This window comes from Ursus maritimus, unplaced genomic scaffold (assembly GCF_017311325.1).
Source record: "Ursus maritimus isolate PB19 unplaced genomic scaffold, ASM1731132v1 scaffold_32, whole genome shotgun sequence".
NCBI lineage: Eukaryota > Metazoa > Chordata > Mammalia > Carnivora > Ursidae > Ursus > Ursus maritimus.
Window position 1 is genome coordinate 12,918,096 of NW_024425786.1, and position 23,760 is coordinate 12,941,855.

At 53.0% G+C, this 23,760-nt stretch overlaps 1 protein-coding gene across 1 annotated transcript in view; it reads left to right on the forward strand.

The window, feature by feature from the left end:
* Positions 1–23,760, forward strand: part of IGSF21 (immunoglobin superfamily member 21) — a 233,151-nt gene that overhangs the window by 76,371 nt on the left and 133,020 nt on the right. The window lies entirely within an intron of this gene.

Genomic DNA, 23,760 nt, shown 5'->3' on the forward strand with positions numbered 1-23,760 from the left:
GGCCGCAGCCCCCTCCCCCCCCGCCCCCGTTCTCTCTCATCTCCGGCAGTCACAGCTACGGCGCTCGCTCATAATCGTCTGCATTGTCTGTTCCGCGTGGGTAATCGGGGCTTGGAACACATGTTAACAAATGGGCACAGTTTTATCGGGAGCCGGGCTCCCCGCCCTGCTTTATCAGATAAGATGCTCCTGCCTCCTGGGCTCATGCTCGGGGAGCCGCTCCCTGGGGAATGGGCCCCTGGGCCCTTGCACAGCCTGCAGAGGGATAACGGCGGGATGGGTGGGGGGCACTCCTGACGAAGACCCGCTCGAGGCTCAGGACCCCCAGAGACTCTGTTGGCCATGGGTGCAGGGCGGGGGGGAGCCTTGCAGGGGTTCTGGGTTCGAATCCTGCCTCTGCCTCTCCCTAACCATGTGATTGTGTGGGAGTCTCTTCCCTTCTCTGGCTCTTGGTCAGCTCAGCAAATAAGAAAAACGCCATCAGCCTCCGGGGCTCAGTAGGTGGACTGTCCCCCTTCTTTCCTGCATTAGTTTTCTAGAGCTGGTGATTCTGCCCCAGCTCCGGAGGCTAAAAGTCCAAAATCAAGGTGTCGGCAGGGCCGCGCTCCCCCTGAGAGCTCGAGGCAAGAACCCTGTCTTGCCTCTTCCAGCTCCCGGCGTCACTGGCCCTCCTTGGCTTGTAGATGGCATCCCTCCCGCTCTGCCTCCGTCCTCCTGTGTCTCTGTGTCCACATCTCCCTCTTCTTATAAGGACCCCAGACTCCAGATTAGGGCCCCATTTGCAAAGACCCTGTTTCCAAGAAAGGTCACGCTCACAGGTGCCAAGGGTGAGGATTTCACTACTTTCAGGGAACACATTTCACCCCCCAAGGCACTCTTTGGCCAGACCTTCCTCACTCCAACAGTAGGGATCATTAGTGCCCTTGGAAGCAGCCTTTGTCACCAGGCTCGCCCTGCTCCCAGTCGCGTGCCTTATCTCATCTACCTTAACCAGGGCCCCGTGAAGGGCATGCTGCTATCGCCCCGTCCCCTCCTCTGCTGCTTCATCCTGCTCTCCACAGGCCTGGGTGTGTAAACAGATAATAGTCTCTACATGAGGCGGGGGCCCTGCCAGAGAGACAAGCATTTGTGGAAGCAAAGATACGGTGTTCCTTCTACACGAAGGGGAAGTGAAATGAGGAAAGTTCTCAAAGGACCAATTCACTGAGCCCGGAAGGACACAGAAGGATGAGAAGGGCATTCTGGGCAGAGGGAACAGCAAAGGGCTGGAGGAAGGAATGCACTGGAGCTGTCCCAGGTGGGGCGGGCATCCCCAGGAGGCCAGGTCAGGGACTGAGTGTTCACTGGAAGGGGGATGGAGTGGCTAAGGGGCAGCTGGACTGACACCTGGAAGGGCCAGGCCAAGAAGTACAGACTTGAGCCTGCGGGAGCCAGTGAAGGTTGTGGAGCAAGAAAAATGGTGGCATCAGTACTGTGGCTCAGAGGGCTAACCCAGCAGCAAAAACATTTTAAGGTTTTTGCTGAAGGGAAGGCTTTCCTACCTAGGGACATAATTATCACTGGACATCTAAAGAGCTAGAGAAGCTTGTCGACCAGAAATTTCCCAGAGGGTCTTTAAGCCACATCGACTCAGCCTTCCGGTCCTGACTCCTTGTGCACATTGATGATGGACATCAGACTTGACCCAGGATACACGGGGGCTGGTACCTGGCTGTTCTCCCTTTGCAGGGAAATAGCAAGGAGGCACATATCCCTGGCACCTGGCCCCTTTTGCCCCTGATCAGGCCATGAGGATCGGCCCTTCTTCATAGGCCACCCTCCCCCATCCCACTCCCCAAATTTTAACTTTTACATCCAAACTTCAGCTTTCCTGGTAGAACCCTCCAGAAGCCAGCAGTGAAAGGCTGCAAAGGCCCGGGCATCCGTTTCTGTGCCCTGCATGTAAGTGCAATCATTTATTTCAGTCCTCCAATCTTGATTAAACCCACCTACAAATGAGCCAGATATTAAATCCGTGACCTCAGTCCTCCCTCCCCCTGACCTCCCGTCCCTCTTTCCGCAGCAGGAGTGGCCAATTTGGTTTCTGAGAGCACCAAGCGATTGGAACACTCCACTCCAGGCCTGCCCAGCTCCTCTGTCCGGTGCCCCGCCACCTCCCGACCCATCGCTTTGCTTTTAACTCTATTTACATTCTGGAAAGTATGTAAGATTTCTATCATGCTACTTTCCTAATGTCAATTTTTCCCACGATGAGAACAAGGCTGTAAACGCCCATCTTTTCCTAAGCCTATTATAGCTCTCCATGTATTCAAAGTAGATTGAGGGATGCTATCTCACACTCCCTGGGCTGGCAGGGGCTGGCAGGGGCAGGCACAGGAAGTTGGCCCAAGACGAACACTAGGAAAGAAATCCATCCGTGTTGCCTTTATCATTCATTCGATGATGGGACGACCACTTTCATTACATTTTGCTGGCCCTTCTTCCGTGCCTAAATCATATTCCCATTTCTGATCGGCACCATCCAAACCTGTGGAATGCTAAGTCAAGGGAAGGGACAAATATCCACAATGGCTCCCGGGGAGGGTACGGGGCAGGTGTCCCCGAAGCCCCGGTGGCCCCAGGGAGAGGCACCTTGGACCTGGCCCACTGGATCCACGCGGGGTTGGGCTGTGCGTGAGAGACACCACTCCTGATGCTTTCCGGGACTCTAGGACTCTTGGGAGGAGTAGGATGCGTTGAGCCAGTGTGTGATGGTGGAATTTTAAATCACTGAGCTTCTAGATGGGGGATGGGTTGGTTTACCCAGAGGATGTAAGAGATCAACCACCAGCGGAATTTTCTGCTCAATCTAAATTTCACCAGAGGCCCCCCGGCTCCTTCCTGCAGAGCTTCCCAAGTCCCAGGCACTTCTCTGAGAATACGAATTCATGAACTCCTCTGACCTTACAAAGCAGGTACCACTATGAGCTCCAGCTTACAGACGAAGAAACTGAGGCTCAGAGTGGCACAGTCACTTGCCCAAGGCAGAGCTGGGATTTGAACCCTGGTAGTTGAGCTCCAGAGAATGTGCCCTTGACCACCATGGTCTGCTGCTCGAGGAGACCTTCTTGCTTCATTCACCACCACCCAAAAGGCATCTAACTTGAGCTGGGACACAGGTCACCTCCAACACACAAGGCCCCCCAGTTGGGGTGGTGTCCCTGTCTTAGTTTTGTGTGACCACCGATCTCCCTCCTGAGTGACAGACAGTTGCTTGGTGTGACATCTCGGAGCTCGGGCTCAGGGATGGAGGGGAGGGGAAGGGGAGATGGTCCAGGAAGGTTGCGTTCTGTAGAAGAGTCCCTCAGATTGGCAGACATACAAAGCCGTCAGAATCTGGTCGCCTTTGGAGCGTGAGAATTGGTTTCTCTCAGTCCCAAAAACAAAGACGCAGGTGGGGCAGGAACAGAAACTAGAAGGAGATCATAAAAGAATGGGATTCCCATCCAGTTCATGGCCTGGTTGCAGCCTGGAGGCAGGGGAATGGACAAGTTGACCCCTCAGGGCGGCATCCTTCTTCCCTGTTGAGCTGGGGAGCGTGTGGCCTGCAGGAAAAGCTCCTTCCTGGGTGTGAATGTTCTCCTTAGGGTGTGGGTGTTCAAAAGCCCCTTTTCAATTTTGTTTAAAACAGACTGAGGTTGGAGAGACAGGATCTGAGAGGGTTTACCAAAGCTTCCTCTCTCTGGGTGAGCCTGGAAAAGTTTTAGTTTATTACGGTATTGACGTTACGGACTGAATATTTGGGTCGGCCCCAAATTCGTATGTTGGGATCTGACCCCCTACCAAGGGGACGGTAGCAGGAGGTGGGGGCTCCGGGTTAGGTCACGAGGGTGGCGCGCTCACAGACGAGATGGGTGTCCTTGTGAAAGGGACCCCAGAGAGCTCCCTCACCCATCAAACACACAGAGAGAAGAGCCCATTGAGGCAGCAGGAAATGGCCCTCACCAGACGTCGAATGTGTCAGCGCCTTGATCTTAGAATTCCCAGCCTCCAGAACTGTGAGAGGCAAATTTCTGTGGTTTATAAACCACTTAATCTATGGTATTCTGTGAGAGCCGCCCCGACTGCCTGAAACAGAAATAAATAGGGTCATCAGCATCTCTTCATCGAATCAGATTAGAGAGCCAGTTCCAGAAACCCCAGAACCCCTTCAGAAAACTCATCCTCAAAATCCTCTTCCTCTAGACCCACCCTGGGGTCCAGAAATCTGTGTGAGTCACGGTTCTCCAGGGAAACAGGGGCTGAGAAGTCCCCCGATCTGCCATCTGCAGGCTGGGGACCCAGGAAAGCCTGTGGGGTGATTCAGTCCAGAGGCCTGAGAACTAGGGGAGGCCATGGTCAAGGGCAGGAGACGATGAGAGGAGATGTCCCAGCCCTGACAGTGAGGCAGGAGGAAAAGAAGCAGATCCCCCCTTCCTCCGCCTTTCTTTCTGCTCCAGGGCCCGCAGGGGCCCGCAGGGGCCGGATTCTGCCCCCCCACACCCAGGAGCATAAGCACTTTACCGAGGTCCCTGATTCAATTGCTAATCTCGTCCAGAAGCACCCTTACAGAGGCTCCCAGGAATCACGTTTAATCTGGGCACCCCATGACCCATTCAAGTTGACACATACACTTAACCCTCACAATTAGGCAGGAGACAGTTTACATTTACATGTCCAGTGATACCAGTATCCAAGAGTCCCACTAAATTTCTTTTTTTTTTAGAGAGAGACAGAGCGAGCGTGCACGCATGAGTGGGGGAGGAGGCGGAGGGAGAGGGAGAGAGCGAGGAGTCAAACAGGTCACCGACTGAGCCACCCCGACGCCCCCCCCCCAACTAAAATGTTGATGGGGGAGTGGGGGCGGGGATTCCAACCTAGCAGCATTGCCTTTCCCTGTGCGGTGGTTTCCAGGATGGGGTGGGGTGTTTTGGTGTTTTTTTTTTTTTCTGTACTTTTACTGCTATTATTTATTTTCTACAAGAAACAAATGTTCTTGAAGTCACCAACAGGAGAAGTCATTAAAGATAAAAACATGGATAAGAGCAGGCTGTGTCTCTTCTTCCAGAACCCAGTGGGAAGTCACCTTCTCCGTGGAAAAACCATCCCACTTGTACAGGGGACGTTTGTCATCCAGGTCTTTCCCCGACTCCTTCTTATCTTGCTGACAAGGAGAAGGATGGAGAAGGGGGCTGTGAGCAAGAGAAACTCACAGGAGCATGACTCAAGCAGCCCATGGTGAAGGGGAGGTAATCGTAAGCATCAGCTTTGGAAATAAAATAGGAGACTGATCTCATAGCCGGGGCCGGGGGTGGGGGGGAGACTCTCGAGCATTTTGATTCCAAGCTCTGCTGACACCTTAGAGCCCCCACGTGAACCCCAGGACCACTGACTGCCTCAAGGTGACCTACATGCAGGGTGTGAATCCAAATATCATCCAACATCAGAGTCAGGGATTCGTGAGAACAGTCCAGAACCCTGTACCTATGGGATTTTTCTTCTTGGAGCTTGCTCTTTCAGATGATCTCTTTTAATGCTGAAGAATGGTCGTGTTGACTTGTGTTCATTAAAGCAGTGGACGGCACCTCATGCAGGGCCCAGCTTACCGTAAATACTGTAAAATGCTGACGATTCCCGGATACCGTTCCTGGGGCAGGAGACGTTGCAGCGAGCGAACAGACGAAGTCCATTGCCTCATGGGGCTGACGTTCTAGTCAGCAGGGTAGGAGGGTACCTATCCTTGGTAATAAATACACATAAATTAAAACAGCGTGTCAGGGGCGCCTGGGTGGCTCAGTCGTTGAGTGTCTGCCTTCGGCTCAGGGCGTGATCCCGGCGTTATGGGATCGAACCCCACATCAGGCACCTCCACTGGGAGCCTGCTTCTTCCTCTCCCACTCCCCCTGCTTGTGTTCCCTCTCTCTCTGGCTGTCTCTCTCTCTGTCAAATAAATAAATAAAATCTTTAAAAAAATAAAAATAAAAAAAAATAAAATAAAACAGCGTGTCAGACAGACACACGGGGTTATGCAAGGTAAAGCATTTTCAGGGATATGAGAGAAGTTAGGTGGGAATTTTGGAGAATTTTAGACTGGGTGGTCAAGGAAGGCCTCTGGGGGGTGGGAGGGTCCGTGACAGTGAGCAGAGATCAAAAGGAAACGCGTAGGCAAGCCTTGCGCGTAGCTGGGATGTGACAGTGTTCCAGGAAGAAGAAACAGCAGGTGCAAAGGTCCTGAAGTAGGTATGAGCTTGGGTATTTACGGAAAAGCAAGGAGGCCGGTGTGACTGGAATGGAGTGAGGGAGAGGGTGTGTTAAGAAGCAAGGGAGCGAGAGCTGGGGCCGGACTGCGCTGGCCGTCTGGACCACGAGAAGGCTTTGGCTCTCACTGTCCAGTGAGCTGGGAGCAGGGCAGTGGTGTGATCCAGTTGATCCTTCCGAAGGCTCCCCGGCTGCTGTGGTCTCAAATAAGCATGTTGTATCAGCCGCTTAAAACAACACCCGTGTCTCGTCTCACACTTCTGTAGGTCAGCAGTCGCCAGGGCTAGGCTCACTTCCCTGCTCCGGGTCTCGCAAGGTCAAAACCAAGGTGTTGGCCCTCTGGGCCCGCATCTGGAGATTCTGGGGGAGAATCCACTTCCGATCTCATTCGAGTCACCTCGGAATTCAGTCCCTCGTGGGTGTGGGACTGAGGTTTGTGTCTGTTTGCTGGCGGTCTGCGGGGACTGCTCTCTGCTCTTACAGCCTGTCCACATTCCTTCTCCGGCCAGCAAGGGCATGCCGAGTCCTTCTCGGACCTTGACATTCTTTGACCTCCACCCATGTGACACCTACTTGCAGGAAAGCCACTTGGGTATGGGCGAGTGTCTCTAGTGTAGAACTTGAAAATCCAGAATTACAAAGTCAGGTCAACAATTCCAGTCTCCGTTGCGCTCTTGCAGGGCATTTATTAAGCACTTCCGTATTCCTAAGGCTTGTTGTGCATTATGGAAGGATGAAGGGGGAAAAAAGGCGACAACGGAAAATTTCATCTCACCGGGGAGCTGGGACTAATGGTGCAGAAAGCCAGCAGTAGACTTGCTAGAATACAAGGGCACTTGGCGCTAAAGCGCGCGAAAGCAGGCCGACTCCGCCAGGAGGTATGGTTCTGTGTTCACGCACCTCCCACCAAATTAATTCCTGGCTCTTTTCAGATGCCTGGGCCCAGCAGCTGACAGGTGTTTCATAAATATTTGTCCACTAAGTGAACAAGTGGATGAACCAATGTGCTTCAGTTTTCCTCCCTGAAAAATGGGGATATTGGCTCCCCCACAAGCTTGTGGGAAGATCAGATACAGAAAGACTCGTAAATGCCATACCATTTATTTTGAGCTTGACGTTGACAGGCCCCTAGGAGAGAGATGGTGGGGAGGCGGGAGAGCATTCACCTCAAAGGCAAGTAAGTGGCCGCAATTCTTATGGGATACCCTGCGTGCCCCTGGGAGGAAGGACAAGGGTCCCAGAGGCCCGCATGGGCATGCTGAAGGCAACCTTCATCTTCTTCAATACCTACCAGCGGCCCTCCCCACCCAGAGCTGGCTAAGGACAGAGATCAGCTCCCCTGGGAAGAAAGGGGACTGGCCAGTTGTCCCTTGGGGCTAAGATTAATATTTTAATGACATAATAGGCTTCATGTATAATACGCCCAAACTAGAAACCACCTAAAACATCCCTCAAGGGTAGAATGGATAAATGAATTGTGGTATCTCATACAACAGAATATTACCCAGGGAACATTTTTTTTAAAGCACACAGTACTGATAAATGGAACGCAGAGATGAGTGTCGCAAACACTGTGCGGAGACAAAGTAGCCGGACACAAAAGGGCACATCTTGCATGATTCTATTTATACGAGGGCCAAGAAGCAAAGCTAATCTATGACGGTGAAGCCAGAATAGCAGTTATCCTTGGCGTGGGGGTGGGGCCTGGCGAGGAGCGCAGGGAATCCTCCAGCGCTGCGGGGAACGTTCTGTATTTTGATCCGGGTGGTGGTTCCATGAGTGTGTGATATATAAAAATTCATCGAGCTGTTCACTTGAGATTTGTGCATTTTACCATAAATTCTCCCTATAAAAAGAGATAAAATGGTGCCCACAGTGCTAGCGTCAACCACGGCTTGAGTGATACATTAGCGCTGTACATCTCTTCTCCCCAACCCCGGGAGGTAGGCATCGGATTCCTAACTGGATGGATAAAAAGCTGAAGCCTCGTATTCCCTGAGCTCAGAGTTAGGAAGCAGCAGAGCAAGATGCCAACGTGTTTTCAGGGTCTGACTCAAGCGCGTTCCTACCAGGAAGGCTGGCTGGCACGCAGCAGGCTTACCATTCTTGTGTGAGTTGAACCAGAAGTATCATTGGAGAGTTGCTCTGCCCTGTTTCTGCATTTGTATCCCTGATGACAAACTGGCCCCACACAGGGTCCATGCAACTGTCCCCCAGAGGCCTTTCTGTCTTCCCCAGGAAGCCTCGAGCCCTGGAGGATGGGAATGAAGTGTCTCCTGCTCACCCCACGCCAGCCCACTTGCTCCCCCACCTAACCCCTCCACGCAATAAGATGCCTCCAATCTCTCCCTTGGCCTGCAGCAGGAAGAAGTTAGATGGTGAAGGAATCAGGCCCGAACAGCCTTCGGGTGACAAGAAGGCACTCTATTACCGAACAGCTGTAATAGGCTGATGTTTATCTTGCAAGACGTGTGCGTTTAATAAAGTATTAATATGAAGACAGATTGCTTCTTCTGCCAAGCAGGCGGAGCGAGATTAGCAAGGAGGGAGGCACTGAGGGGTCTCCTGGGAGGAAGGAGTCCTGAAGACTCTCTCCTCTGTGAGCTAGGACTCCTTTGCTTTGCAGAATAAATGCGTTTTGCCAAGGGTGACCGTAAAGAACTTTCTCCTAGGATTCTTGTATCAGAAAATCAATATAGGTTCTGGAGGGCAGGAAAGATGCTCTGATGGAGTGAGTTGATCCATGTCGGTGGTAAAGAAGCTTCTGGGTGAATGTCAGGCGTTCGCACAGCTGGCACCAGGGTCCTGTTGAGGGAGAAATTTCCAGTGATCTACACGCCCAGCTTCAGATGGCTGGGTGTTTGGAGACGCTCTCGGTCTCCCGTGCCTGCAAACTTGCGAGTGCCTATCCATACCTTCCAGAAGTTTGCTTCCCTCACTATTGACATTTGGGGCCAGACGACTCTTGGTTGTAGGGGATCATCCTGTCCTTACAGGATGCTGGCAGCATCCCTGGCTGTACACAGTGGACACCAGTAGAACCCCCCACCAGCTGTGACAGCCGAAAACATCTCCAGACATCGCCAAAGGTGCCCCAGGGAGGCGGGGGGTGCAGAAATTGCCCCTCGTTGAGACCACTCTGCTTTATGGGACTATTTCTAATGGTTTCTGGGATGCAGATTTGAAATCTCATGGACCAGGAAGGCTTCCACCCTGACAACGGAGCAGTCCCTCTTGAAGAGTCTTAACTTAGGGGCTTCGATTCTGGAAAATGAGCCCGTTCCCCAAATCATCAGTGGGAAACTCTGTTGCAGGAGTGTTTTTAATGCTGGCGTAGATTCAGTGAGCAAAGCCACACCTCATTTAGAGCGTGCCCTAAAATCCTAGGTCGAAGGAAATAGTCCTTACTGACCAGACTCTCTTTGCAGATTTCCCAGATCCTTTGGTGCCAAAGTGAGGGAATCTGGTCTAATCCAGGATGCCTTTTTGGGAAAGAAAAATAAAAGATCAAAAAATTAAGGATTCCTTTATTGTGCCTTTAGCTTCGGAGCCCAGCAATTAATTCTTATATGCTAAAGGACTTCTGTGTTTATGAGGCATTATTATTTAATGGAGGCCTATTTTAAATTGTAATTTTTTTCATTAAGTTGCCTCGTTTTACTGATTAAGACCAGTTTATAACCCAGCTTAGACTGTGTTCCTTGAGTAATAACTATTTTTCTTTAAAAATATTCCTTAATAACTTATCATCCATATTTTAACTTTTATTCTAAGTTGGAGAAGCCTCCCTGTGGCTCACGAGTCTGTGCTCGTGATCCTGAGTGATGTTGGGGGATGAAGGCTGCCAGGACCTCTGTGTGCTTTGCTTAAAAAATCCCCATAGAGGAAACAGGACGGCGTCGGCTAGGGCTGCTCGGCCTGTGTGCTCCCAAGTCTTCTCTCAAGCAGCCAGCAAGAAATGGGCCATCTGCCCCAAAGCTTTCTAGCAAAGTCCTCAGAGCAGTCTTGCTTGGTGGAAGAGGGTAGAGGGCATGGGGAAGTGGGGCGGTGGAGGCAGGGGAGTGACGGCGAGGCTGGCAGCACCTGCTCCGGTCCCAGGTGCCAGGCACCGTACTAGGCTCCTTGTGAGGGGCAGTCTCCCTGTGTCTGCCTTGTCCCCGCCTCCCAGCCCTAAGAAGGAAGGATGAGTATCCGCATTTGGCAGACGTGGAAACTGAGACCCGGAGCAGTGAAACAGCTTACTCAGGGCTGGAGCTGGCTGTGACAGGTCAGAAGCTGTCCCCAGGTCTGCCTGGTCCCCAAGCCCAAGGCCATAAACTCTCAACACCCATGCTCCCCGACAATCTCTCCATACAAAGGGGGCCAACGTTTCCAACGGCACTTTTCAGATCACTTTTGCCTCTGGTTTCTGTTTGGCATCACCACTGCCCAGAGCAATAAGCACCATGAGCCCCTTTTTCCGAGGAGACAGGTGAGGCCCGGAGAGGGCTGGGGACTTGCCCTCTGTGTCCACGGCAGGACGAGCTGGGTCTTCGGCTTCAAGGCCTGGAGATGTTTCCTTTTCTTCCTGCCATTGCCTGTGGCTTCCACGTTGACAGCTATGCAACCAGCCCTGAGTGGGCAGGCCCTGGCCCCAGAGAGGGCACGACAAGGCAACCTTGGTTTGGCAGGCATTTCGTGGGCCTCCTGCATCACATGTCTCTCAGCCTCCTGCCTCCCAGTGGGCCCAGCTGTTCTTTGGACTGACCAGGAATAAAGCCCAAGGACACAGAGAAAGTTCCAGAGGGGACGGCAGGCTGTCAGATGAAGACAGCTGGAGAGAAGACGATGGTGGGGCAGAAAGGTCACAGGACTATGCTCAGGAGACAGGGATCCTGGTCTTAAATTGCTTGTCGATTGTCTCTGTGACCTTGGCCACAGCCTTTCCCTTCTCTGGGCCTCAGTTTACCCATCTGTATAACAGAAGGGTTTCGATTCGAGATGAAGAAGGCCACTTCCCTGTGATAATCTGGTGGGAAGCGTGGTTTGGGAGCCAGCTCAGCAACAGGGTAGCCGGAACCATGGATTGATTTTGTTGCTTATTTCTTCATCTGCCCGTTCACTTTGTTTTCACTGAGAATCTTCTGGGTGCACCTACTACGTGCTCTGTGTTAGTGAAACATGTGCTGCGACAAAATCTCAGCGGCTTAACACAGTAAGATTTTATTCCTCACTCATTTCATCGTCCATCAGGGACCGTGGGAGGATGTCACTCCGTGCTGTCATTCAAGGGCCCAGGCTCTTTCCCCCTTATGACTCCGCCCCCCTCCAGGGCCTCAGTGCCCCCTCCCTCCAGGCGGCTGGCACAGAGAGAGGGTGCGGAGCATGGCACAGGCCGTTCCCAAGGCCCAGGCCTAGAAGCCACACTCTGCTGCCAGGATTTAGTCACGTGGCCGCACCATACCACAAGGAAGGCTGGGAAATGTCACCCAGGTACCCGAGGGAAGAGGGATAGGGTTTGGGGAGCACGCACACACGCAGAGCAGGCACCATGTACAAGACAGAGCAAAGGCAGCTTCCAGCCCTGGGGTGGACTTGGGCAGAGGAGCCTGGGCCCAGCAGAGCACGACGCTCCAGATGGAGACCTGCTTGGCTGGCCCAGCGTCAGCGTCCTGCCGTCAACGCAGGACATGCTGCCTCATGGAGCTTTCCCCAGTCCCGTCACCTTCCCTGGCATACATCTCAGAGGCAAGGGGACTGACCAAACAAATCCTGCCTTTCTCTGTCCTCAGTGTCTCCCATCCACAAAATGGGAAGAAAAATGACTCCTCCTCGGCTCTCTAGGGAATTGGAGGAGTATCAGGTGTCTGCAAAGGGTCACAGAACAGCCTTCCCCAGCCTTCTTATTAATAGTATAACCACATCATTATCAATAATGAAACACAAATTAATAATAAATAAACAAACTAATGATAAATAATACATATGTCATGAATAATACATTAATACTACAAGGCTTTTGAGCATCTATTGCCTCTGACAGAGGGGAATTTGATTAGCTGGCTGGAGATCACAGAGTGGGAATATTTCACAAGAGCCTGGAATTTGGGGCAGGGATCGACGCCCAGAAATAGCAGGCACATCTCCCTGCAAAGCCTGCAAAATGTTTGAGGCTTCTGATGGCTCCGAACTGAGCTGGGAGAGGTGAGAACCAGGAGTCTGAGGGTGGGGACTCCCCTTCTAGGTGTTCTCTCATGGCCCAAATTTAGGGTGGAAATCCATAGCTCAATAAGGCTAAATAAATAATAAATAAACAAACCCTTCCAGCCCCAGTAGAATTGGGTGTTATGGCCAAGGCTAGGCCAGCTGAAGTTATCTGTAGAATTTATTAGTTCAGCCATGAATTCATTCATTCATTCATTTGTTCAGTATGCCTTTAATGCCAACAGTGTGGTCAACAGCATGCTAAGCCTTAATAATACGGTTACTGAGACATGCTTTTGGTTCTCCAAGAGCTCACAGTCCATGGTAGTGGGAGACAGATTAGCCACAAATTAGTCACCATGCAGTGTGTTAGGGCTATGATAGATGCTCTGAGGGGGGCACGTAACCCCGGCTTAGGGGTAACGGGCATGGGCTAGATAAAGTTGGGGCGGGTGTCAGGGGAGGCCTCTACTGTAAGTGATGTCTAAGCGAAGCCCTGAAGGGCATATCAAAACGATGAGGGCAAAGTGATGGCAGGGGTTCCAGGCAGAAGCATGGCAGGTGCACAGACCCAGTAGCCACACGAAGTCTAGCATACCTGGGGAGCGCTGAGTAGTTCAGGGTGGCTGAGGCTCAGCATACAAAAGGCAAAGGACAAGAGATGAGCTGGGGACGAGGCAGGCCATGAGTGCGAGAGGAAAGGGTTTGGACTTCATCCCAACGGCAGTGCAGAGACAAAGAAGCATGTGGATCCTGGGTGTGACATCAGTGCACTAGGCTATAGCACGGTCCTCATTTGTCCGGGGCTACACGGCTCACCAAGCACCGTCCCATGCAGTGTTCGTGGGACGGCTCATTCACTACCCCATTGGTACAGCACGCTAGCTAAGCACCCACCCTGTGCCAAACATCATACAGGGACCAGAGATGCACATCAGATCCCTGACCTTAAGAAGCTCCCGTCTTCTGGCAGAGACATACACAAAGAATCATGTGTTACATTACAGTCGGGGTGGACGACTGTGATTGAGATGTTTACAAGGGTCTGCGAGCTCAGAAGAGGGAGTATCAGGCTCAGATAAATCCGGGAAGGGCTGACTGTCACATGGAACCTGGAAGGACATGTACAAATTTCCTTGGGTGAACTCAGAGAAGGGCATTCCAGGAAGAGCAAAGAGCACAGGCACAAAGAAGAGCCTGAGGGGGTGTGGAAGCGGTGGTGGTTGGGTTGCACGGCGGCACAGACGCGGCGGGAGACTGATTGAGTTGGAGAGGCTGAGAGAGGCAAGATCATTAGGGGCCCGGTTGGCTATGACAGAGTCTGAACTTGATCCTGAATTGGAAGGCAATGGGGTGGAGAAATTGAATGGCATTAGCCAGAGAGGTGGTGTCATCATATTTGCATTTTAGAGACGTCACTGAGACCCCAGGTGGTGGTGTGTTTGCGCGCCCAGACTGAAGGGTGGACATTAGCAAGCTGGCTGCACGGGGTCCTGGGGAGGAATTTTAGGGGCCGAAACCAAGGCAGGATTGGTGCGGGCAGACACAGTTTCGAGAGCTATTTGAGAGGAATAATTGGTCCATCCTAGAGACAGGTGGGCTGTTGAATTCTCGTCTTTACTCAGAGGCTTTCTTTTCTTAAAAGGCCCCCTCCACGCTCTGCCCCACCTCTCAACCTGGTTCCTGGCTAGGAGCACCTGTTAGCCCAGAATGGAAGGTATATTTCACAGAACGCTCTGTACCTGCCTGAAAGATCTGGTTGCAGTAATTGTTTTGTTGTAATAATATTTATTACGATAGTAATTATGCAGCACAGGGAGCCCAGGGAGGCTGTCATCAGGGCCACACTATGGTATTTATCTTGATGAGTTGGGGTGACCTCCTTTCTTCATGAGTGGTGGTGCATGGAGCTCCTGTTATCACTTGGCGATAAATCCCAGCCCCACAGAAAGGGGAGGGTGTCATCAGGAATTTATGTGACCCCCGACTCCCACGGTCTATCCCAGCAGGGTCTTAAATCCAGCTGGTGGAACTGCTGCCACCCCCCGACTGTCTGCCCCATGTCACGTCTTGGTGAGTCCAGGCTGATTCTCCCAAGGGAGTGGGATCCGTGAGTTCCTGCATCACTTCTGCACTCCCAGCCACAGAAGGCGGTGAGGCGCTGTCCCTGCCTGCCCGCAGGGAGCTCCTAGTCTGATGGCAGACACAACCCCTGCCCTCTGATAGAAAAGTCACATGCAATGCCTTTGATTCTTCTCTACCTGTTTAACATCAAAACGTGATGGCTTGAGTGACACAAAAGAGGCATTTTTGGACCAAGGTAACTGTCCAGAGCTGGAATCAGGGGACTGTATGTCAGGGATGTGATAAAACAAATGCGTCCATCCAGCCTCGGATCTCTCCCAGCCCTGGAAACGTTCTCAGACATGTCTTCCTGGCCTTCCTAGCATCCTCTGCTGGCTTTGAACTTGAAAGTGGCCTCAGCTACCAGTCATCCTGCTAACCCTTGTGGAGGTGTTGTATCCTGCTGATCTAGCCCGGCGTCTGACCGTGCCCACCCGGAGCAAGGTTTCCTGTGTACTTCTAGGCACCTGACCCTCTGACTCATCCCTGTTTTCAGCTTGCTTGCCATTTGAGAGCAATGTGCAAGGGGGTCCTGTGGGAGGGATGGCAAAGGAGTACCAGATTCAGAATCGGAGGGCAGCCTGGGGGAGCTTGGGTGGCTCAGTTGGTTAAGCGTCTGCCTTCGACTCAGGTCGTGATCCCAGGTCCTGGGATCAAGCCCTGCATCGGGCTCCCTGCTCAGAGGGGAACCTGCTTCTTCTTCTCCCTCTGCCTGCCGATTTCCCTGCTTGTGTTCTCTCTCTGTGTCAGATAAATAATGAATAAAATCTTTAAAAAAAAACAAAAAACAAAAAACATAAAACAAAGGGCCGGCCTGCCAAGCCTGCTTCTGTGTGATCATGAGGAAGTCATTCTGTATCCCAGAGCCTCTGTTTCCTCACCTGTAGAATGGGGACACGGTCCCACAGGGTTGCCGTGGTGATCAGGGAGCTAATAATTATAGCTGTCCTTTGAAAGTCACCAAGCACTGATCACATGTCTTTGGCTCGGGTTTTGGTTCCTTCAGCACATATTTATGGAATTGCTACTAAAATGCCAGCAACTGTTATAGTTTCCAGGGATAAAGTAGTGGTTAAAATAACACAAAGTCAGGAATTCTGGTGTGAAGTGATGAAGACCAGCCTCCCTTTATCTCCCATTCATACGACTGTGAGACCTGGACAGAATGTACAGGCACCTGTTTGGAAAGTCAAAAACATTAATACGAGCATGTGGTTTGAACACTGGAGTTTGAAGTGCCCCTGAAAGAATGAGTATAAACAAATCTATAAACCAGACTCTCGTAAGGTAATACTTAAAATGTCCAAGATACAAACTAAAATCACTTGACAGAATCATGAAAATCCCAGTTCACATGGGGAGACAATCAGCAGGCTGCAGTGATGAGGTAACTCCTGTGTTGGAATTATCTGACAAGGACTTTAAAGTAGCTATTATAAAAATGCTTCGACAGGCTATCACAAATAGTCTTGAAACAAATATTAAAATAGAAAGGCTCGGCAAAGAAATAGAAGGTATAAAGGAGAACCAAATAGAAACTCCAGAACCGAAAAATACAATAACTGAAATTTAAAAAAAAAAAAAAACACCTTACCAGATGGACTAAGTAGCAGGACCGAGATGACTGAGGAAAGTCCATGAACTTGAAATAGATCAATAGAAATTATCCAGTCTGAGCACCAGGGGGAAAAGTTTGAAATACACACATACGTGCACACACACAGTCTTTGCTCTCATGGAGCTTCCAACCCAGTTGGGTATGGGCTTGGGGGAGGGAAATATCAGTAGACAATAACCAAATCAATATGTACCAGACTGTTATAAATGTTTAAAAAAGACTAAAGCAGGGTAAAGAGCAAGAGGATGACAGGGATACTATTTTATGAAGATAGTTAGAAAAGGCCTCTCCAAAGAGATGGCATTTGAGCTGCAGAACTAAGGGATTCAGCCATGTGGGTATGGAGGGAAAGACTGTTCTGGGAGGTGGGACCAGCACACGCAAAGGTCCTGAGGTGGAGATGTGCTTGGAGTATTGGGGGACGGGCAGGGTTCATTGCGTGTGGGTGGAGGGAATGAGGAAGAGAGTGAGGGGAGATAAAATCAGAGAGGTGGGGGGGGGCAAAGTTGGGAGCAGGGACACTAGTTGGGAGGCACTGCAGTAGACCAGTGGTAAATGATGGTGGCTGGGCCCAGAGACATAGCAGTGGAGGGGTGAGGGAGTTGGAGTCTGGGTATATTTTATAGAGATGGCAGGCCTTGCAGGTGTTCCCTGAGCCAAGGGGGAAACCCCGCTTCCGTTTTGGACCTGTTCCTTTGAGGTGGCTGTGTACATCCAAGGGTACATCGGGCAGTAATGTGGTGGCCTCTGTTCGGGGTCCCTAACCCATCTGCTGCAAGGTAACTGGTCCCCACTGTTGGCAGCAAGGCTCCTGGGAGAAGCCAGGGAGACAAGACACCGGCTCATCGCGGGGTTCCCAGGAGAAGCAGGACAGTCAGAATGCAGCAGTACCTCTTTCCCCTGACACTGAGCCTGCCACTTCCAGCGGTCACCTTGCTCAGGTGGACACCCACTGTTTGCTACTCGGGGGCCTTGCTCTGTGCTGATTCAGCAAGTGCCATCATCCGTGCATTCTGCTGCCTCTGTTCACAGCTCGTGCTGCCCGTGGTCTTTGCTCTCCCCACCGTCCGTCTGTCTGTCTGCTGACTCGGTTGGTGTGTCTTACATCCTACCGTGCCTGACGGGGCGGCCGCTCACCACCCGGTGCTGATTTCCTCCTTTGGGTGGACTTCTGCCTGACCCCTGGGAGAGGCCCCTGGGTGCTCTAAGGTGGCACCAATGCCGGTCCGGGCAGACGTGGTCAGAGAGGCAGGTGCAGAAGGCACTGAGTCTATGCAGAACCCCGGCTGGGGCCACGTCAGGCAAGGCCACAGGGAAGAGGTGCTTGCACGAGGGTCCTCCTGGGAACACCACCCACTCTAACTATGCGACAGCCTAGGGCATGGGCACAAGTAATCTGTGCCTTCATCCAACAGAGGCTTTGATTCAGGCACTGCTCTGGACACGTCGGTACCACGGCATCTAGGTCCGGTTCGTGGCCTCATTAGTGGTGAATATTCACCAAATACATCATTCCAAACCCTTTTCTATGTCCTAAGTGGGAGGGAGGAAGGGGTATGTTGGGGACCATGGCAGCCTGGGGAGTCAGGAAAAGTCTTCCTGAGGAAGTGAGAGTTCCATTAATCCTTGCAGGTGAACAGTAGTTTCCCAAGCCAACAGTGAGGGCTCGGGACAGAGGGGACCACCTGTGCTAGGACCCAGCAGTGAGAGAGGGAGCTGCTCGTGAGGAAGAGTGGGCCTGGACAGGGAGCTTAGGCTGGGTGTGCACCAGATCTCCCCGAGAGGATTCCAGACGTTTCCCATGGAGCGATGGGAAGCTCTGTAGGCCCCTGAGAAGGCCAGGTGTGTGCATTCTAGAGAAAACACTCTGGCTGCTGGCAGAGGATGGTGGAAGGGCATGAATGGATGCAGGGAATCCAAGCTGGACCCCAGTCCACAGGTTACTTCGTCAACCACCAACATCTGCTGAGCCATGCGGAGTCAAGCACTAGGGAGGAGGTCAGCATTGACTCTACCAGTCCTTGAGTTGGTCAAGCGAGGTATGGTCACCCTCACTGTTGAACTGGTAGAGAGGTTTAAGCAATGTGCCAGGGTCATCCATGGGCCATGGTGGGATTTTAACTAGGGTGACCACCTTGTTCCGGTTTGCCGGGAACATTCTGGTTTGGTGGTGAAAACCCCTGTCCCAGGAAACCCGTTAGTGTGGGCAGACTGAAACGTCTGGTCACCCTAACATAACTTCTGGCTCTTTTCACTACATCAAGGCAGGCCCGGACCCTTCCCATGGCAACCCTCGCTGGCCCACGGGGCCAGACATGAGCTAGCCTTCTGGAAGCATCTCCTCTGAGCTGGGTAAGGGGAGAGGGAGAGAAGGGGCGCTGGGATATGACAAGGCGAGCTTCCAGAGAGAGGAACTATTTGTCATCCCCTCATTGGGGAGGGCGCCTGGTTCCTAAATATTGCCCGGGTTTTGCTAAATGTGTCTTAACGGGAGTGGTATAAATGCTGTCAGAGATAGAGGGGGAGAGTGATGGCCCCATTCGGGATAACGAACTGCTTAGTTAAGATGAATCTGGCTCCACGCCTGATCCTGCTTCTTGATACCGTGCTTGGGGGCTTTCACGCAAAAGGCTGATTGGTGGCAAATTTAGTGCAGAGAAGGACAGAGCTCCGTCTTTAGCTGGTGGCTGATTATTTGATGGATTCACTTGATGGATTCACTTCTCGGAGAAACGTTGTTGAGTCATACCAGGAAGGAAGGGGGCAAGATTCAGGCTCAGCTGACATCTGACATGGGATTGGTGGGAGCTGGAAGGCCCTAAAAATCCAGTTCACTCCTCATGTTAGAGACAAGGAAACTGAGGCCCAAAGAGAGGGACAGAGCTGGTTGGCAGCACAGCTGAGACCGGGACTCACATCTCTTTGGCTCTCTTGACTATGCTCACTGCCTCCAGGACGGTGGATGAGGCTGTCTCCCCGACCCCTACCTGCTCAGCTGCCCCTTCCCACCAGCCCGGACCTGGGCAGTAGCGTGAAGCAGGGAGGGGGGATGCTCAAATCTCTTCTCTTTGGTTTTCTGTCCTCTGCCTTGGGGGAAGGATGTCGTATGGGTCTCCCGGCTCTGATGCTTGATCATCTCTGCATCTCCTACTCCTTGACCCCAGATGTCAGACTCCACTCTTCCCACCTCCATCCAGGACCAGATGTCCTCAGCTGCACAGTGGGAGGTGGGAAGGAATGGAGGTCTAGGGGGCCAGGAGCACGGTGCCCGCTCACCCTGCTCAGGGGTGCGTCCCTATGTGGGCAGGGCTCGTGGTGAACAATACCCCAGGACCTGCTTCACCACCCTGCGATTATTCCCATGTCCACATTACACATGGGGAAACTGAGTCCTGTGGCGGCCACCTAACTTGCTCAGGTCACTGCCAAGGGGTAGAGCAAGAAACTCGAACCAGATAACTGGCTTCAAATTTGCTGGAGGCATGTGGGCGGGAGAAGCAAGGGAAATGAGGGAGGAACTTGCCCAGAAAGAACCGAAGCAAGGCATTTGGAAGGTGATGGGATTCAGTGAACCAGGTCCTGGAGAAATGGTTGTCGGACCTAAAGGAGAACTTTCCTTGTGCTTCTCTTTTGCAAAAACCTCCTTGGCCACGAACCCCCGCCGTCCCCTCTGCTGTGTGTGTCTGCGTCTGGCAAGGTGATTTCTCACCTGTGATCCAGGTGTTGATTGGTGCGGACGCAACCCTCGCCTGGAAAATCTATCAGAAAATTGCCTTGTCGCCTGTCTCCCCCCTCCCTGCCCCACCTGGCCAGTGACCCTTCCTCCAGCCCCGAGGCTGATGTGCGCACGCATCACACATCACGTGAGGCTTGTCCCGGCCTCGGATGGAAAGCATCCGTGCGCTGAACCGAGGTCCCTCGGTGGCAGGGCAGCACTGGCGGGTGGCGGCGAGATCCGCACCGACAATACGTTAGGAAAGCTCCCAAAGCAGCGCTTGTCGAATCCCGTTTTCATACTCTACTGATATTAACGGAGCTCGCGTTCCAGAAGGAGAAGCAGATGTGCAAACAGACAACTACACTCCACGTGATACACGCAGCAAGCCTGGCATCGCGCAGGTTGTTGTGAGTGCTGGTGACTGAATGGGAGCCTGGGCGCTGGGACAGCTAGAAGGTGCCATGCACCCGGTGGGGAGGTTTCAGTCCCTGCACGGTGGCCGGAGCCCCTCCCTCTGCTCCCAGGGCGGCTAGGCTGGGAGCTCGCACCCCAGCCTCCACCCTCCCAGCAGGCGGACCTCAGGAAGGGGAGACACAGTCCCTTCCGCCTCGGGTTAGACACCTGTTCCTGTTCCTGGTGTGTGTTCCAAAAGACTGAATAAGGCTGGGAGGAGGGGAGGCAGGCGGGACTCAGGGGCCTGCGGTGGGGAGAGTGCTTCCCTCAGCTTTGCACCCTCGCCTTCACCCCTGGCCCTGGTTCTCCTCCTATACGATGCTGAGTCAAAGACAGGATCCAGAGCGCACAGTGTTGTGAAAAAATGTCCTACCCTGGCCCAGATGGAGGGAGCACCCTGAACACGCTCCAGCTTCAGGACCTTTGCCCGTTGGTGTTCTCCATCCGGAATGCTTTCCCCCTAGACACCTGCGTGGCTCACACTTGCCTTTAGGCTGGCCCCCTCAGAGAGGCCTGGAGGCCACCCAGTCCAGAGCAGCCCCTGTCCCGCTTCTCCCTGATGCTTTACCCTGGTTGACGTTCTTTGTGGCATTTGTCCCCACCTGCCGTATTTCCTCTCATTCGCTTATTGGACTGTTGTTTCCTCTTCTGTAACGTCAGCTCCGTGAAAGCAGGACTTGCCTGTAGTGTCTTTCGTGCCCGGAGCAGTGCCTGGTACTGCATAGATTCCCAATAAATATTTTTTTCACGAAGGAAGGCAAGACAGGAAGCTGGAAGGAGAGAGGTCATGAAGGGGGGGGGCAGGGAGAGTGCTTAATTTTGTTCAACGCAGTGTTGGTAATAGAAATCTCATTGCCTGAAACATCTATGAGAAGCTCCCTCCTGTCTACACGCTCTGGGGAATGCAGGCTTAAGGCATCAGAACCACCCCCACTCACGCCTCTACCTTCTAAATCTCATCTTTGGGGGTTCCATGTGCTCCTGCACCCCCGCCCCCCTGCTGCTATGCAGGGGCTCTTCACTGCTCTCACCCTGCACGCCCCTGAGTCCTGTTGCCCTAGACCATCTGCCTTACCTTGTGGCGCTCCTAACACAACCACCGGTTACCAGCGCTTCAACAGTCCCCGTGGCCCCCACCCGCTTCACACCTGTGCTTCCCCCCTGGTTTGCCAACAAATGGCGACCCTGCAAGCTGGCACCTCCATCCTGCCCCGCCCCGGCTTACACGCACGCACCATCTGCACCCACCGTGGGCTGGCTGCAAGAGTTACCCAACCGAGAACGTGTCCTTCCCACCTCCTTCCGGTGGGAGGGGGCCCTTCTCTGGTCTTGAACTCCTCCGCCATCTGGCTTGTAACTTCAAAGGTGAGACCCTCAGGGAGGGCTGCCCCACTGGACAGGTGAGTCAGGGGGTCCGCCCAGAGCTGGGAATGGCAGCAGACGGGATCTGGTCCTGGTCTTCTTCCACAGCCCCCAGTAACACCCCCCTGTCCTCCCCAGCGCTGGATGTGAAGTGTCTGCCAGCCCTGCCCTCCCTCTCCCATCATGAGAGAGGCTGTATAGGGCATGGTGGTCAGAATGGAGCAGAAGGTTGGGCTTCAGTCACAGCTCTGTCCCAGCTGTGTGATCTTGGTAGGTTACTCTGCCTCTCTGTTTCCCCATGGAAAGTGGGAGTAATACTGGTTCCTCTCGCCTAGGATGGTCACGACAGGTACATGAGTGAGTGTGTATTAAGCTCTTAGCCCAGCGTCTGCCTCGCCGTAGGTGCCATGGAAATGTGACCTGTTATGACTATTTCCTGCTTAGGATTCGCTTGCCCAGAGTCCCCTCGGTCATTGGGCTTCATCCCCCCCGAGGGCGGCCTCCTCCTTTGTCATGGGTTGGAATGCAGCTGGGCTTGGGGACCTCCCTGATGGTCCAGGCTGGAAGGGTTTCCCTCCCCTTCCACAGCCCCCACCTTCAACCCACCCACTGAGGGTGACTGGGTCGTAAATCTGTCCCCAAACTGCGTGCCTAGAGGACAGGGCAACGCTGGGACCATCCTGCTTCCTGAATCATGGCCCTGCCTAGAGCTGGTGGGAGCAAACTTGGGGGCTGAATGAATGACGAGAGGAGGGGACAGAATTGGTCCTTCCAGCTGGTTCCAGTCACTGCTCTCAAGGACCACACAGGCTCTGTGGACCTCCCTGGGAGCCTCACCTCCAGCCTAAGGTTGAGGCTCCCTAGAGGTGAGCCCCCTGCCTTACCCCTCACCCTGGCCTATTGGGACCTGAAGCCTGGTACCACGCAAGTTGAATCTGACTCCAGCTTCCAAATTAATCCTGCAGTGGTCGATTCTTGGTTCCCTCCCGCCCACACCCCCAGCCCCCCGGAGTGTTGTAACCATTAAGCTCCAGGCAGGGGTCAGGCCCCTGGGCTCGATCCGCTCAGGTTGCCCACACAATTGAAACCCCAGGACCCATCCTGGCTAGTTTTCTCATTAAGACAATCGGACTGGATCGATCCATTAGATCAATGGCTGGACATCAGCCGGCGGGAAGCCAATCAGATGGGCCTGGACGATCAGCCCAAGAATGAGGTCCCCTACCGAGCTAGAGCGGGGCCTGGCCCTCTGGGATGGGGCTGTGGGAGGCAGCGGAGAGGGTCAGAGACCTCACCAAGCTGGACTTGGGTGTGGAGACAGTAGTGTTCCCCAGGGTGTGGCTAGCAGGGGCAGCTGGTGGGCGAGACACAGCCTCTGGGCCTTGCAGTGGCGCGGACTCCTTCCAAGGTGGTCAGCTCATTGTCACCCCTCCTCCACTGTGGACTCAAGGAGGTACTCATCTCTCCTCTTGGGTGGCACGGGGTGTGAGCTGGGAGATTTAGAGAGCTCCTCGGAGAGCTCTTCCCCCTTCACCAGCAGTAATTTGGTTATGAGGCTGGGAAGGGAGGGGTCTGGGCACCTAGAGCACTGTTTCCCTATGTGGGTTCCGTGGGACCCTGGCAGCGCAGGATGCCCACGGGGCTTCATGGATGGCTAAGAGAAATGCTCTGTTAGATGCGTTTCAGCATGCTCATTTCTCGTGGGGCTTAACTGGCTGATGTGTATCTAGACCCAGTAAAAAAAGGGGGAAGGAGATATAGTGTTTGACCCCAGAACTGTTTCTCTGGGACGTCTTGTAGAAATACACTGAGGCATTTCCTTCAGCTCTACTTTGAAGGGAAAGTTGATGTCAAGAAGAAGTGTTTCAGGACTGGAGGGATCCTCAGGTGCCAGGGAGGGTCTCAGGGAGGAGACGTCAATGAGAAGGAAGAAGAGAGTGATGAGCTGCGTTCAGGCCCGAGGGTACCGATCACACAGGCTCCGGGGCCGACAGCACCCCCTAGAGTTGTGCTAGCTCTCTCCCCA